Source organism: Podarcis filfolensis (assembly GCF_964270895.1).
Source record: "Podarcis filfolensis genome assembly, chromosome: 3".
NCBI lineage: Eukaryota > Metazoa > Chordata > Lepidosauria > Squamata > Lacertidae > Podarcis > Podarcis filfolensis.
Genome location: NC_139606.1, coordinates 69,521,356 through 69,533,357, shown reverse-complemented (window position 1 = coordinate 69,533,357; position 12,002 = coordinate 69,521,356).

The following is a 12,002-nucleotide window of genomic DNA, read 5'->3' as shown; positions in this document are numbered from 1 at the left end:
CTTTGTTTGCAGGACAGTTATATGACATCCTGATTGGCTTGTGGGGTGTTTATGTGTCTTCCCAGAATTCATTCATCCCACACTTTTCAGTGCATTTTCCCATCACTTTCCTAACAGCAAAAAGCAAATTTCTTCATCAAAGTGGATTTGTTGCACTAGGGTGACAGAGCACATTAATCCACTCTAATTAAATTAATGGCATGCGCTTGAATTCCTCCCACAAAACGGTAACATTCTGAAGGCAGTCTAGCTTTGCAGAAATGCAACGAAACCCTGAGCTATACGGATATGAGGCAATCTGCTGGCTCAGTGGGGTAACCCACAAGATTGCCTTCATTCACGATAAGAAGGGTGCCGGAGAAGGTGAGGAAATCGCTTCCGTTTCAAACTGCTTAATCCTCATGTGAAGCAAAGCATTATGGCAGGAAACTAAAAACCAAGCTCAGCCTCGGCTTTTTGTTTTCTATGAAATCTGTTGTCAACATCAGCATTTATCTTTCACAGTATATCAACAGGGGATCCAAAGTTCTTTATCTGTGTTTGTTAACACTTCACCGGACAAGGTCATTTCTTAAATTATTTTGATTACAAAGTCCCATCTTTCATACAAGCTTACAGTTACATGTTCCCAAGGATTTCTTTGTCACAGGAATGACTGCCCTCTAGGATGGTGACTCACAAGTAGGATTGCAACACTTTCCTCTATATTTCCTTGGGGTTTCAAGACACAGCTTTGGTTGCTATGGTGATGTGTTTCCTGATTCATATCTCCCGTTCAGCTTGGGTATGATCAGTTCTTGTTTTCTTGTAAGCACACACACATACAAGCACGCTACTGAGATACAGTTGTTACATCCACTTTCTGACTGGCAAGGTACTAGCTGAAAGGACCGGTTGTATGGATGAAGCACAACTCTAAAGCCTTGGAGAGAGCAAGTCAACAGGCAGAAACAGCTAAGAGGAAGAACAGCAGGTCCAAGAGGCTCCAAGGAGTGGCAGTGGGTCTGCGGCTGAAGCATGGGCCTCAAAGGATGCCCAACAGTGCCAACACCTTCTGCACACAGCCACCATTGGCTTCACATGGAAATTGCATGGACTCACCAAGTTATGAACCAAGGCCTCCACATTGTTATTGTTGTTTAGTCGTTTAGTCGTGTCTGACTCTTCGTGACCCCATGGACCAGAGCACGCCAGGCACTCCTATCTTCAACTGCCTCCCGCAGTTTGGTCAAACTCATGTTGGTAGCTTCAAGAACACTGTCCAACCATCTCGTCCTTTGTCATCCCCTTCTCCTTGTGCCCTCCATCTTTCCCAACATCAGGGTCTTTTCCAGGGAGTCTTCTCTTCTCATGAGGTGGCCAAAGTACTGGAGCCTCAGCTTCAGGATCTGTCCTTCCAGTGAGCACTCAGGGCTGATTTCCTTAAGAATGGATAGGTTTGATCTTCTTGCAGTCCATGGGACTCTCAAGAGTCTCCTCCAGCACCATAATTCAAAAGCATCGATTCTTTGGCGATCAGCCTTCCTTATGGTCAGCTCTCACTTCCATACATCACTACTGGGAAAACCATAGCTTTAACAGGCCTCCACATGGCATATGCCAATTCTGCAATTACAACTTGTGATCATGGGAATTACAGGGTACAGGTGCACAGTGTTTTATAAAGGCTTGAACACTTTCATGAGGTCCTCACCAAGGTGTGAGCCCACCAGCAGCCCTTATGGCAACCAACAAGTGTGCCCATTCTACACTTCATGTTCCTGCCAGCGGAGCTTTCCCCCTGCTGGAGTCTTCCTGCCAGTGTTCCAGAAGTTTCAGCCAGTGGAGGTGTCATCCTGCCAGTGCAGCTTCATTTCTGTCAGTAGGGACATGCACAAACCAGAAAATTCAGTTCAGTTTGGTGCTTCAGAAAACTACTTGCCTCGGTCAAAAGCACTGTAGAGACTGCCTGATTTGCAAAACAGCCCACATTCGTTCGAAACACTTTAGAGACTACCTGGTTTGGCTCAGGGTCCAAGTCTGCTTCAGGAACAAAAAGGCTTCATTTCCAATCGTTCACAACTGGAAAATTTAAAAATAGCTATTACATTTTCTCCTTGTTGACAGAAGTGGATGAAATTGCACTAGAGCGGATTCAGCCTGCCAAATTAAAGACAAATAGATTGGTGGGGTTTCTGCTGAGCACCTTAAAAAAAAATTCTTTTGGGCAGAATTGGAAGAAATCTGCAAACATGTTTGCTCCTTTTGAGGGGATGACTCCTACCAAATGTCAGAAAGAAGGTGCAGCTGTTTTCCTGCAAGGGCCTTTACTGTTTTGGAGCAGGTAAAAAAGGATTCAGTTAATCTTGCCTAATATTTAACAGACAATTGGTCTTGCAATAACGGATGTAAGAGAGGAGTTCCTACAAATCAATCTTGCCAAATTCCAAACAAATAGGCAGTGGCAGAACTTCATGCCCCAGCACCAGGGGGGTGGAGAGCAGGCGGGGGCATGGCTGGAGCGTGTCCTAGGGGTGTGGCACGCCGCCCACAGGGGCGTGGAATGAGTCCCAGGGGTGTGGCACACTGCCTGCGGGGGTGTGGCACCCAACGCGGGCGGGGGGCAGCCACGATGGCACCCCACTGGGATCACGCTGCCGGGGGCGGTGCGCTTCCCCAGCACCCCGCTTCCTCTGCCAGTGCAAATAAGTCCAGGGCTTTTTACAATAGACAGCTTTTAAATTTGAAATTTTGAGAGGGAGAATTAAAACAAATTTGTTTCCCTCCCCAAGCCAGCTGGATTAGAGAATCTGGTTAAATAATTCCCTCTGATTACAAGCGAGACCTGTCAGTCACATAGAATTCTGCCTTGTCCTTTTTCTTTGCACCCTGGTGTTTGTTCTACTTTTCCCCTCCCCACATCCATCCAAACATTTTCTTTATATGGTAAGCTTAGAAACACTGATTTCCCTTTCAGCAGACTTTTGCCTGTTGCTTTTTTGGACATCCAAGTCACCACAAGGAGTGGAGAGGGCCCTAATTTGGGGTACCTTGTACAGATCCCACTTCAGCTCAGACAAGACCAGAATTATTATTATTTATTAAATTTGTATACCGCCCTTCATCTAAAATCTTAGGCTGGTTCACAGCATAAAAATGCAAAATAAAAACACAAAATATGTAAGAAAAACAAGAACAAATATAAAGCAAACCAATAACCTCCCACTTCCTTCAAACTACAGTGGTACCTCGGGTTAAGTACTTAATTTGTTCTGGAGGTCCGTTCTTAACCTGAAACTGTTCTTAACCTGAAGCACCACTTTAGCTAATGGGGCCTCCTGCTGCTGCCGCCGCGCCGGAGCACGATTTCTGTTCTCATCCTGAAGCAAAGTTCTTAACCCGAGGTACTATTTCTGGGTTAGCGGAGTCTGTAACCTGAAGCATATGTAACCTGAAGCGTCTGTAACCCGAGGTACCACCATACCTCAGTTTGGCTCAGGAGCTGAAATTTGTCCAAACGCACTCACTGAACACACTTATCCAACAGCAGACTGAAGCCACTCAACCAGTGCATCTCCAGGGTGGATATGTGCCTTCACTAGTCTGCAGTGGTATTACTAGCCCTGCTCCTGTGCCTTTAACAGCCACATTTAGCAAGTAAATCTGTCCTGGCATAAAGATAAGAACTTAAGAAGAGTCTGCTAGGTCAGAGCAAAGGCCTATCTCCTCCTCCTCCTCCTCCTTCTTTGGCAATCATTCGTAGTTGAGTAAGATTGTATTCCATAAACACGGTTTTTACAGTGAGTCCATAAGTGACTGTGGAGGCCAATTCTGGATCCAGACGTCCTTCCACACTGGGGACATTGGTTTCTGGGCGGGAGCTGATCATGGTGAGGGTTTGCCTTCCTCTTAGCTCATTTCTCCTTTTCGTCCTGAGTTCGAGCATCTTCAAAACCCATGACACCTTTGGTAAAGGCTGTTCTCCAACTGGAGCGCTCACAGGCCAGTGTTTCCCAGTTGTCAGCGTTTATACTACTTGTTTTAGATTTGCCTTGAGAGAGTCTTTGAACCTCTTTTGTTGACCGGCATTACGCTTTCCATTTTAAAGTTCGGAATAGAGTAGTTGCTTTGGAAGACGATAAACAGGCATCCACACAACATGACCAGTCCAATGAAGCTGATGTTGAAGAATCGTTGCTTCGACACTGGTGATCTTTGCTTCTTCCAGTACACCGGCATCAGTTTGCCTGTCTTCCCAGGTGATGTATAATTTTTTTCGGAGACACCGTTGATGGAATCTTTCGAGGAGTTGGAGATGGCGTTTATAAGTGGTCCACGTTCCACAAGCATATCTAGTCCAGGGTCCTGTTCTCACAGTGGCCAACCAGATGCCTATGGGAACCCCACAAGCAGGCTCTGAGTGCAACAGCACTCTCCCCACTTGTCATCCCCAGAAAATAACATTCAGGGGCACGTTGCCTCTGACACTGGAGGCAGAACATGATTGCCATGAGGCAGGTTTGTCTGCCAGTGATTAGTACTGGAAACTGGAAGCTAGCCACCAATGAGACCAAGTAATCCAAGGAAAGTACCGTATTTTTCGCCCCATAGGGCGCACCTAGGTTTTTTTGGGGGGGGAATAAAGAATTTTTTTTTTATTTCCCCCCCAGGCACGGGGCTGGAGCGGGGGAAGCCCGAGCTTCTCCCGACCCCAGCCCCCAGAACAGGCTGCTATCCGCAAGCCTTGGGAGCCCGTGGGAGTTCCCGCCGGGCTCCCAAGGCTTGCGGAGAGCTGCCCAAAGCCCGGGGCGCGCTCTGCTGCGCTCCCCAGGTTTCGGGCTGCGGGCTGCTGTCCGCAAGCCTTGGGAGCCCGGCAGGAACTCCCACGGGCTCCCAAGGCTTGCGGATAGCTTCCTGAAGCCTGGAGAGCAAGAGGGGTCGGTGCGCATCGACCCCTCTCGCTCTCCAGGCTTCAGCGAAAGCCTGCATTCGCCCCATAGGACGCACACACATTTCCCCTTCATTTTTGGAGGGGGAAAAGTACGTCCTATAGTGCGAAAAATACGGTAACAGGGAAGGTTTCACCTGCTTAACTTCTACATGTCAAGCGACTACTCAGCAACAACGAAAGGAATCAACTTGTTTACAGTTGTTGGACAACTGGGTTTTTTTTCATGCACATGGCAGAGCTTTTCCAGTAAGCATGTGGTTCTTTTTCATCAAAGCAATTATCAGCCTGTGTGTGTCTTACACATAGTTCTTTCTATGACTCTAATTCAGAGTGATGTGTATGTTTTATAGTCGAGACATTATTTTACTGTGTATCAAATACTATGTTGATTACAGCAGTGTACATTTGTATTCATCTGCACAAGAGCTGTATGCCTGAGAACATCTCGCTGTTTGAGGCTGCAGCCAGAGGAAAATATGTTCAGTGACACACACACAAAAGGATCGCAGTGACATCTTGTGGTAAAACTCCCAGGAGTGACCATTGCAAATGCTATGATACCAGTGACATGCATCATTTGCCTCTTTCCTCATGTGCAACTGGCAACAGAAGAACAGCACTGGCATGTTCTCATTTTTCTTTCATTGTTGTGCCTGATGTAAGCATAAAAGTAGCTTTTAAAAATAGCTTTGAAGAGGAAATGTTAAAGACAACAGAAGGATAGGCAAATGCTTATAATATGCTTTCCCTGTATAATATCAGAATCCAAATTAACAGGCAATCCTACTCACAAGTATTTTTTTTTTTTTAAAATATTTTTATTTTTCCATATAAACACAATACAACAAACATAAACATACAAAAACAAAAACAAAACAAAAAACATGTATCATTTCATATCCTAATTTCATATCCTATCTTCCCCGACTTCCTCATGCTTCCCCTTTCTGTATTCCAAATTCTTATCGATTGTTCAGCAAATCTTCCCTTATTTTAATTTAAATTTAGACTATTCTTCCTTATTTTCCTTGTCTTAACCATTACTAATAGTAACCATTTACTTTCCAGTCCAACATCATTCTAACTTTCATTAACTTTATGATATTTCTTTAAATAGTCCTTGAATTTTTTCCATTCTTCTTGCGCTGCTTCTCTTCCCTGGTTTCGGATTCTGCTCGTCATTTCTGCCAAGCCCATATAGTCTATCACCTTCATCTGCCATTCTTCCAGTGTGGGTAGTTCTTGCGTCTTCCAGTACTTCGCAATGAGTATTCTAGCTGCTGTTGTAGCATACATAAAGAAAGTTATATCCGTCTTTAACTCCCCTTGGCCGACAATACCCAAGAGAAAGGCCTCTGGTTTCTTGGGGAAAGTATATTTAAATACCTTTTTAAGTTCATTATAGATCATTTCCCAGAATGCCTTAATCTTCGGGCAGGTCCACCAAAGATGAAAAAATGTACCTTCAGTTTCTTTACATTTCCAACATTTGTTGTCAGGCACATGGTAAATCTTTGCAAGCTTGACTGGGGTTATGTACCACCTATATATCATTTTCATAATGTTTTCTCTTAAGGCATTACATGCCGTAAATTTTATCCCGGTGGTCCACAACTTTTCCCAATCAGCAAACAAAATATTATGACCAATGTCCTGAGCCCATTTAATCATGACCGATTTAACCGTTTCATCTTGTGTATTCCATTTCAGCAGCAAATTGTACATTTTGGACAAATTCTTAGTACTGGGTTCTAACAGTTCTGTCTCCAATTTTGATTTTTCCACCTGGAAGCCAATTTTACTGTCCAGTTTAAACGCTTCATTAATTTGATGGTAGTGGAACCAATCTCTCACCTTCCCTTTTAATTTCTCAAAACTCTGCAATCTCAATTTGTCCCCTTCCTTTTCCAAAATTTCCCAGTATCTTGGCCACTTGGACTCCATATTTAACTTTTTAACTGCCTTAGCTTCCATTGGCGACAACCACCTTGGAGTTTTGTTTTCCAGCAAGTCTTTATATCTGTCCCAGACATTTAGTAGTGCTTTTCTGACAATATGATTTTTAAAACTTTTATGTGCTTTAACCTTGTCATACCACAAATATGCATGCCACCCAAAAATGTTATTAAAACCTTCCAAATCCAAAATGTCTGTGTTTTCAAGAAGTAGCCATTCTTTCAGCCAGCAGAAAGCTGCCGCTTCATAGTAAAGTTTAAAGTCTGGCAGGGCAAACCCCCCTCTTTCCTTTGAATCCGTTAGTATCTTAAATTTAATTCTGGGCTTTTTGCCCTGCCAGACAAATTTAGATATGTCTTTTTGCCACCTCTTGAAACAATCCATTTTATCAATTATTTGCAATGCTTGGGACAAAAACAACATTCTTGGTAATACATTCATCTTTATAGCTGCAATACGGCCTAACAAGGAAAGCTTCAAGTTGGACCAAATCTCCAAATCTTTTTTCACTTCTCTCCAAGTTTTTTCATAATTATCTTTAAACAAATTCACATTTTTAGCTGTCATATTTATACCCAAATATTTCACTTTTTTAACCACAGTCAACCCTGTCTCATTCTGGAACCTTTCCTTTTCTATCTGTGTCAAATTTTTCTCCAAAACCTTTGTCTTAGACTTATTCAATTTAAATCCTGCCATTTGACCAAACTCTTGAATTATTTCCAAAACTCTTTTCGTGCTAGCTTCTGGCTCTTGCAATGTAAGTACTAAGTCATCTGCAAATGCTCTCAGTTTATATTGTTTAGCTCCGACCTGAATCCCTTTAACCAACTGGTCCCTCCTAATCATATTAAGCAAAACCTCCAGGACCGATATAAAAAGTAATGGGGAGATAGGGCACCCCTGATGTGTCCCTTTTTCAATCTTGAACTCTTCTGTAACCACATTATTTACAATTAGTTTGGCTTTCTGTTCAGAGTATATTGCACCTATACCATTTTCAAACCCTTGGCCTACCCCCATCCCCCGGAGGTTCTTCAACATAAAACTCCAAGAAATGTTGTCAAAGGCTTTCTCGGCATCCACAAATATCAAAACAGCTTTAGTGTTTATGTTCACTTCCAGCTTTTCCAAAATGTCAATTATATTCCTTACATTGTTCGACAAGTGCCTTTTTGGGAGAAAGCCCGCTTGGTCCCCGTGAATCTCCTCCATCAAAACTCTCTTCAGTCTTTTTGCCAAAATATCAGCAAAGATTTTGTAATCCACATTCAATAACGAGATGGGTCGGTAGTTTTTGAGTTGGGTCTTTTCAGTCTCTGTCTTTGGTATAAGTGTAATGTAAGCCTCTCTCCACGTATCGGGTGCCCTTTTCCCCTCCATAATCTCATTGCAGACTTCCTTCAAAGGTTGTATCAACCCTTCCTTCAAAACTTTGTAGTATTTGGAAGTCAGTCCATCCGGTCCAGGGGATTTGCCCAGCGTCATGCCTTGAATGGCATCTTCTATTTCTTGTGCTGATATCTCCTGGTTCAATATTATCTTACTTTCATGCGAAACCTTTTTCAGCCCATTTTCCTCGAGGAACTGTTGTATGTCCATTTCTTTTTGCGGCCCTTGTGTGTAAAGTTGTCTAAAGTAGTTCTGAAAACAATTCCTAATTTCCGCTGGGTTGCTTATGTTTTTTCCTTCCACTTCTATATTTGTTACCGTGTTGAGTTTTTGTCTCTTCTTTATTTGCCAAGCCAATAACTTGCCACATTTATCAGCAGATTCAAAAGTCTTTTGTCTCATTTGTTTAATTCTCCACTCTAATTCTTGATTCATCAGTTCCATATATTGTGTTTGATGAAATTTGATTTCTCTTAGAATCTCTTGGGATTTTGGCTTCGATCTTAATTGTTTTTCCCCTTCTTTTATCTTTTCCAAAATTCTCTCCTTTTTCTCATTTTGCTTTCTCTTCTTTAAAGTATTTTGCTGAATCAAAAACCCTCTCATCACGGCTTTGCTTGCGTCCCATACTATTCTTTTTTCTACTTCAGACCTTAAGTTGATTTCAAAATAGTCTTTCAAGGTTTTTTGGGCCTTCTTACAGATCTCCTCGTCTCTAAATAAGGTGTCATTCATTCTCCATCTGAAGGAACCAGTTGTTGTTTGCCTCATCACCATCTTTACAGCATTATGGTCGGAGAAAGTTTTTGGGCAGATTTCTACTTTTTTTATATTCGGAGCCATACTGCTAGTCACCCAGATTTGGTCAATCCTTGTCCATGTCATTTTGGCTTCAGAAAAGAAGGTTCCCTCTCTTTCTAATGGGTGTTTTGTTCTCCAAATATCAATCAAGTCCATATTGTCAGTCATTTCAAAAAAAGTCTTTGGTAGTCTTCCATCTTTTGTTATTACCTGTCTTTGTGCCTTGTCCATATTTGTTGAAACCACTCCATTCATATCTCCCATCAAAATTAAGTTGTAATCCATATGGTCCATCAAAATTTCATGTAACTTCTTAAAAAATTCAGCTTTCCCTTCGTTTGGTGCATAGATTCCCACTATCAAATACTTCTCTCCTTGAGATTGAATTTCAATTGCCAAATATCTTCCTTGATCATCTTTAAAAATTTGTTTCGGTTGCAATTTTTCTTTTGCATAGATCACCACTCCTCTCTTTTTTACTCTGTCTGAAGATATAAATTCCTGTCCCAGTCTTTTATTTATTAATAATTTTCTGTGTGCTCTTGTCACGTGGGTCTCTTGTAGGCAAATCAAGTCCAATTGGTCTTTCTTTAAGGCATGAAATATATTTTTTCTCTTCCTGGGAATATTTAAGCCATTACAATTCCAGGTTAGAAGTTGCAGAGCCATGATGGGATTATTTACTCCTTCCTCCTACAGCTCCCTGTTTTTGTTCCTCGTCTGTCGGTGGTACCGTGTTCGTGTCCAGTGATGGATGCCCTTGTCCTGGAAATGTCTCTTTCTGTAGGTCTTCTTCGTGTTCTCCCAAGAACTTGTCTTTATCACTTACAGTCTTTATTCTTCTCTTCTTTCCCTTATATTTAAAAGACAAGCCTTGGGGAAATTCCCACCTGAATGGTATGTAGTTCTTCTTCAGCAGTGTCACCAGGTCTTTATAATGTCCTCTTGCGTCCAAGATACTCTTAGGGATGTCTTTAAAGATCTCAATAAAAAAGTCTTCAATTCGAAGGGCTGTTTGGTAGTGCAGGTTCAATATTTTATCTCGCTCCTCCTTTGATCTTAAGGTAATAAGACAATCTCTGGGTCGATTTCTCTTCTGTCTTATTCCCAATCTAAATGCACTTTCTATCTTAAAATCTTCTTTCTTCAGCTCCTGCTTCCAAAAATCAGAAAATTCTTTTGTCAAATCATCCACCAAGTTCTCTCCTTCCTTTCCCGGCACAAGTCTGATCCTCAGGTTCCTCTCCTTGCGTTGCATATCCTGCATAGAGAGTGCCAGTTCATATTCATCCAATTTCTTGTAAACTGGTGGAAATTTTTCCTCCGCAGCAGTTGCAATTTCCTTAGCTTCCTCGGCTATCTTTCGTGTTATAGATGAATCTTCCAATAATTTCCCAATTGCTTCTGCATTTGAGTTCACTTTATTCCCTAGGTCAGTTATACTTTTAGTATTTAGGTCAATTTTCCCAGAGATTTCTTCAATTTTTTTATTTGTTTCAGCAACTTGTACTTTAGTTTCAGCAACTTGCAATTTAGTCTCCGCACCTTGCTTTTTTAGTTCCTCCAAAGAGTCATTTATCTTCTCCAATACCTTGGCAAATGATTCTTCTGTAGACATTGCTTTCGCTTTTGGCTTTACAGCCACTATAGTTCCAGAGGCTCCTGTTACAGAAGCCCTTCTTTGCATGTAAGTGTCAATTTTGTATTGTCTGCCAGATCTCAAGGTTGTTTCTTGTAACTCCCCTTTCTCTTTACCATCTGCCATAACAAAGTCTTTTAGTCAAGGTCATTCCCAGACTTTGAAACTCACAAACAAAGTTCTCAAATTTTAAACTCCACTTGTTGCTGAAACAATTTGTAGGTCCTCTAGGGGGCGTAGAGTCAGTTCTATACTTCTCAAAGTAATCCCACACTCTTCAAAAAAGAAGGAATAAAAGTTTCCTAGTCCCTTTCAATTTTTCTTTCCTTTATTCAAGGGGATCCCAGTCAATAGTGTCCTGTAAATAACTTTGTAATACCACAGAAACAGTGTTTCAAATTGGAAATAACCAAAGTCAATTTGAGATATTTTTTAGCTTCTTATAGCAACAGTCCTTAGCCGGTTCCTTTTCTCCGGCAGTCCGATCCCAGGTTAAAGAGCAGCGATACTTAATCCAATTCTTTTAAATTGGCAGGGAAACACTTTTAAAATCTTCTTCCCCCCCCTCCTGCCTTCGGGGGGGGGAGTTCTTTGCTTTGGTGGTGGATTTCTTAAATCCCGCAAGTTTCCTCTCAAGCAGTTACAGCTAGAGTGCCTTTCGCTTTGATCTTGCTACAGAACGGAAAGCAGACTTCCTTTTTAGTGCTTGTCCGTCTCGGTGCCCAATTTCTTTACTTTTAGTGTCCAGTTATATTTTAGCGGTCAATCCTACTCACGGATAGTTGTTCTTTTAATCCAATTTCCCGGGAAGAAGTCAGCGCTCTCCGCTAATGGCGACGCGGCTTCGCTTCGCAGGCTGGGTGAAGACGACTCTCAGCACCGCTCCAAGACCCCTCCGCTCCTCCGGAGCCTTTAAAAAGGCTATTTCGCAGCGTCGGGGGGGCGCAAAGGTGCCCGCCGAGTCTCCAGTTCACAGGCAACGCGCCTGTGATTTTTAAGGGTCCCCGCTTCGCCGTAGCTGACAGGACCCGAACCCACGAAGCAGATCTCTCCCGGAGCTCCGGTTGAGATCCGCCATTAAGCGCCGGCGCTAACCGGAAGTCCAATCCTACTCACAAGTAGGACCCGCTTAGTTCAGTAGGTGTCAGGAGTGAGTAGGCAGTAACATCATGCAAGTTGGAGTTCACTCTTTATTAGCAAGAGCACAATCTACACAGACCTGGCAGAGTGTGGGGCCTAATGAGCATAGCAGCTCATACCCAGTAGGTCTTGCCCCATGGATCA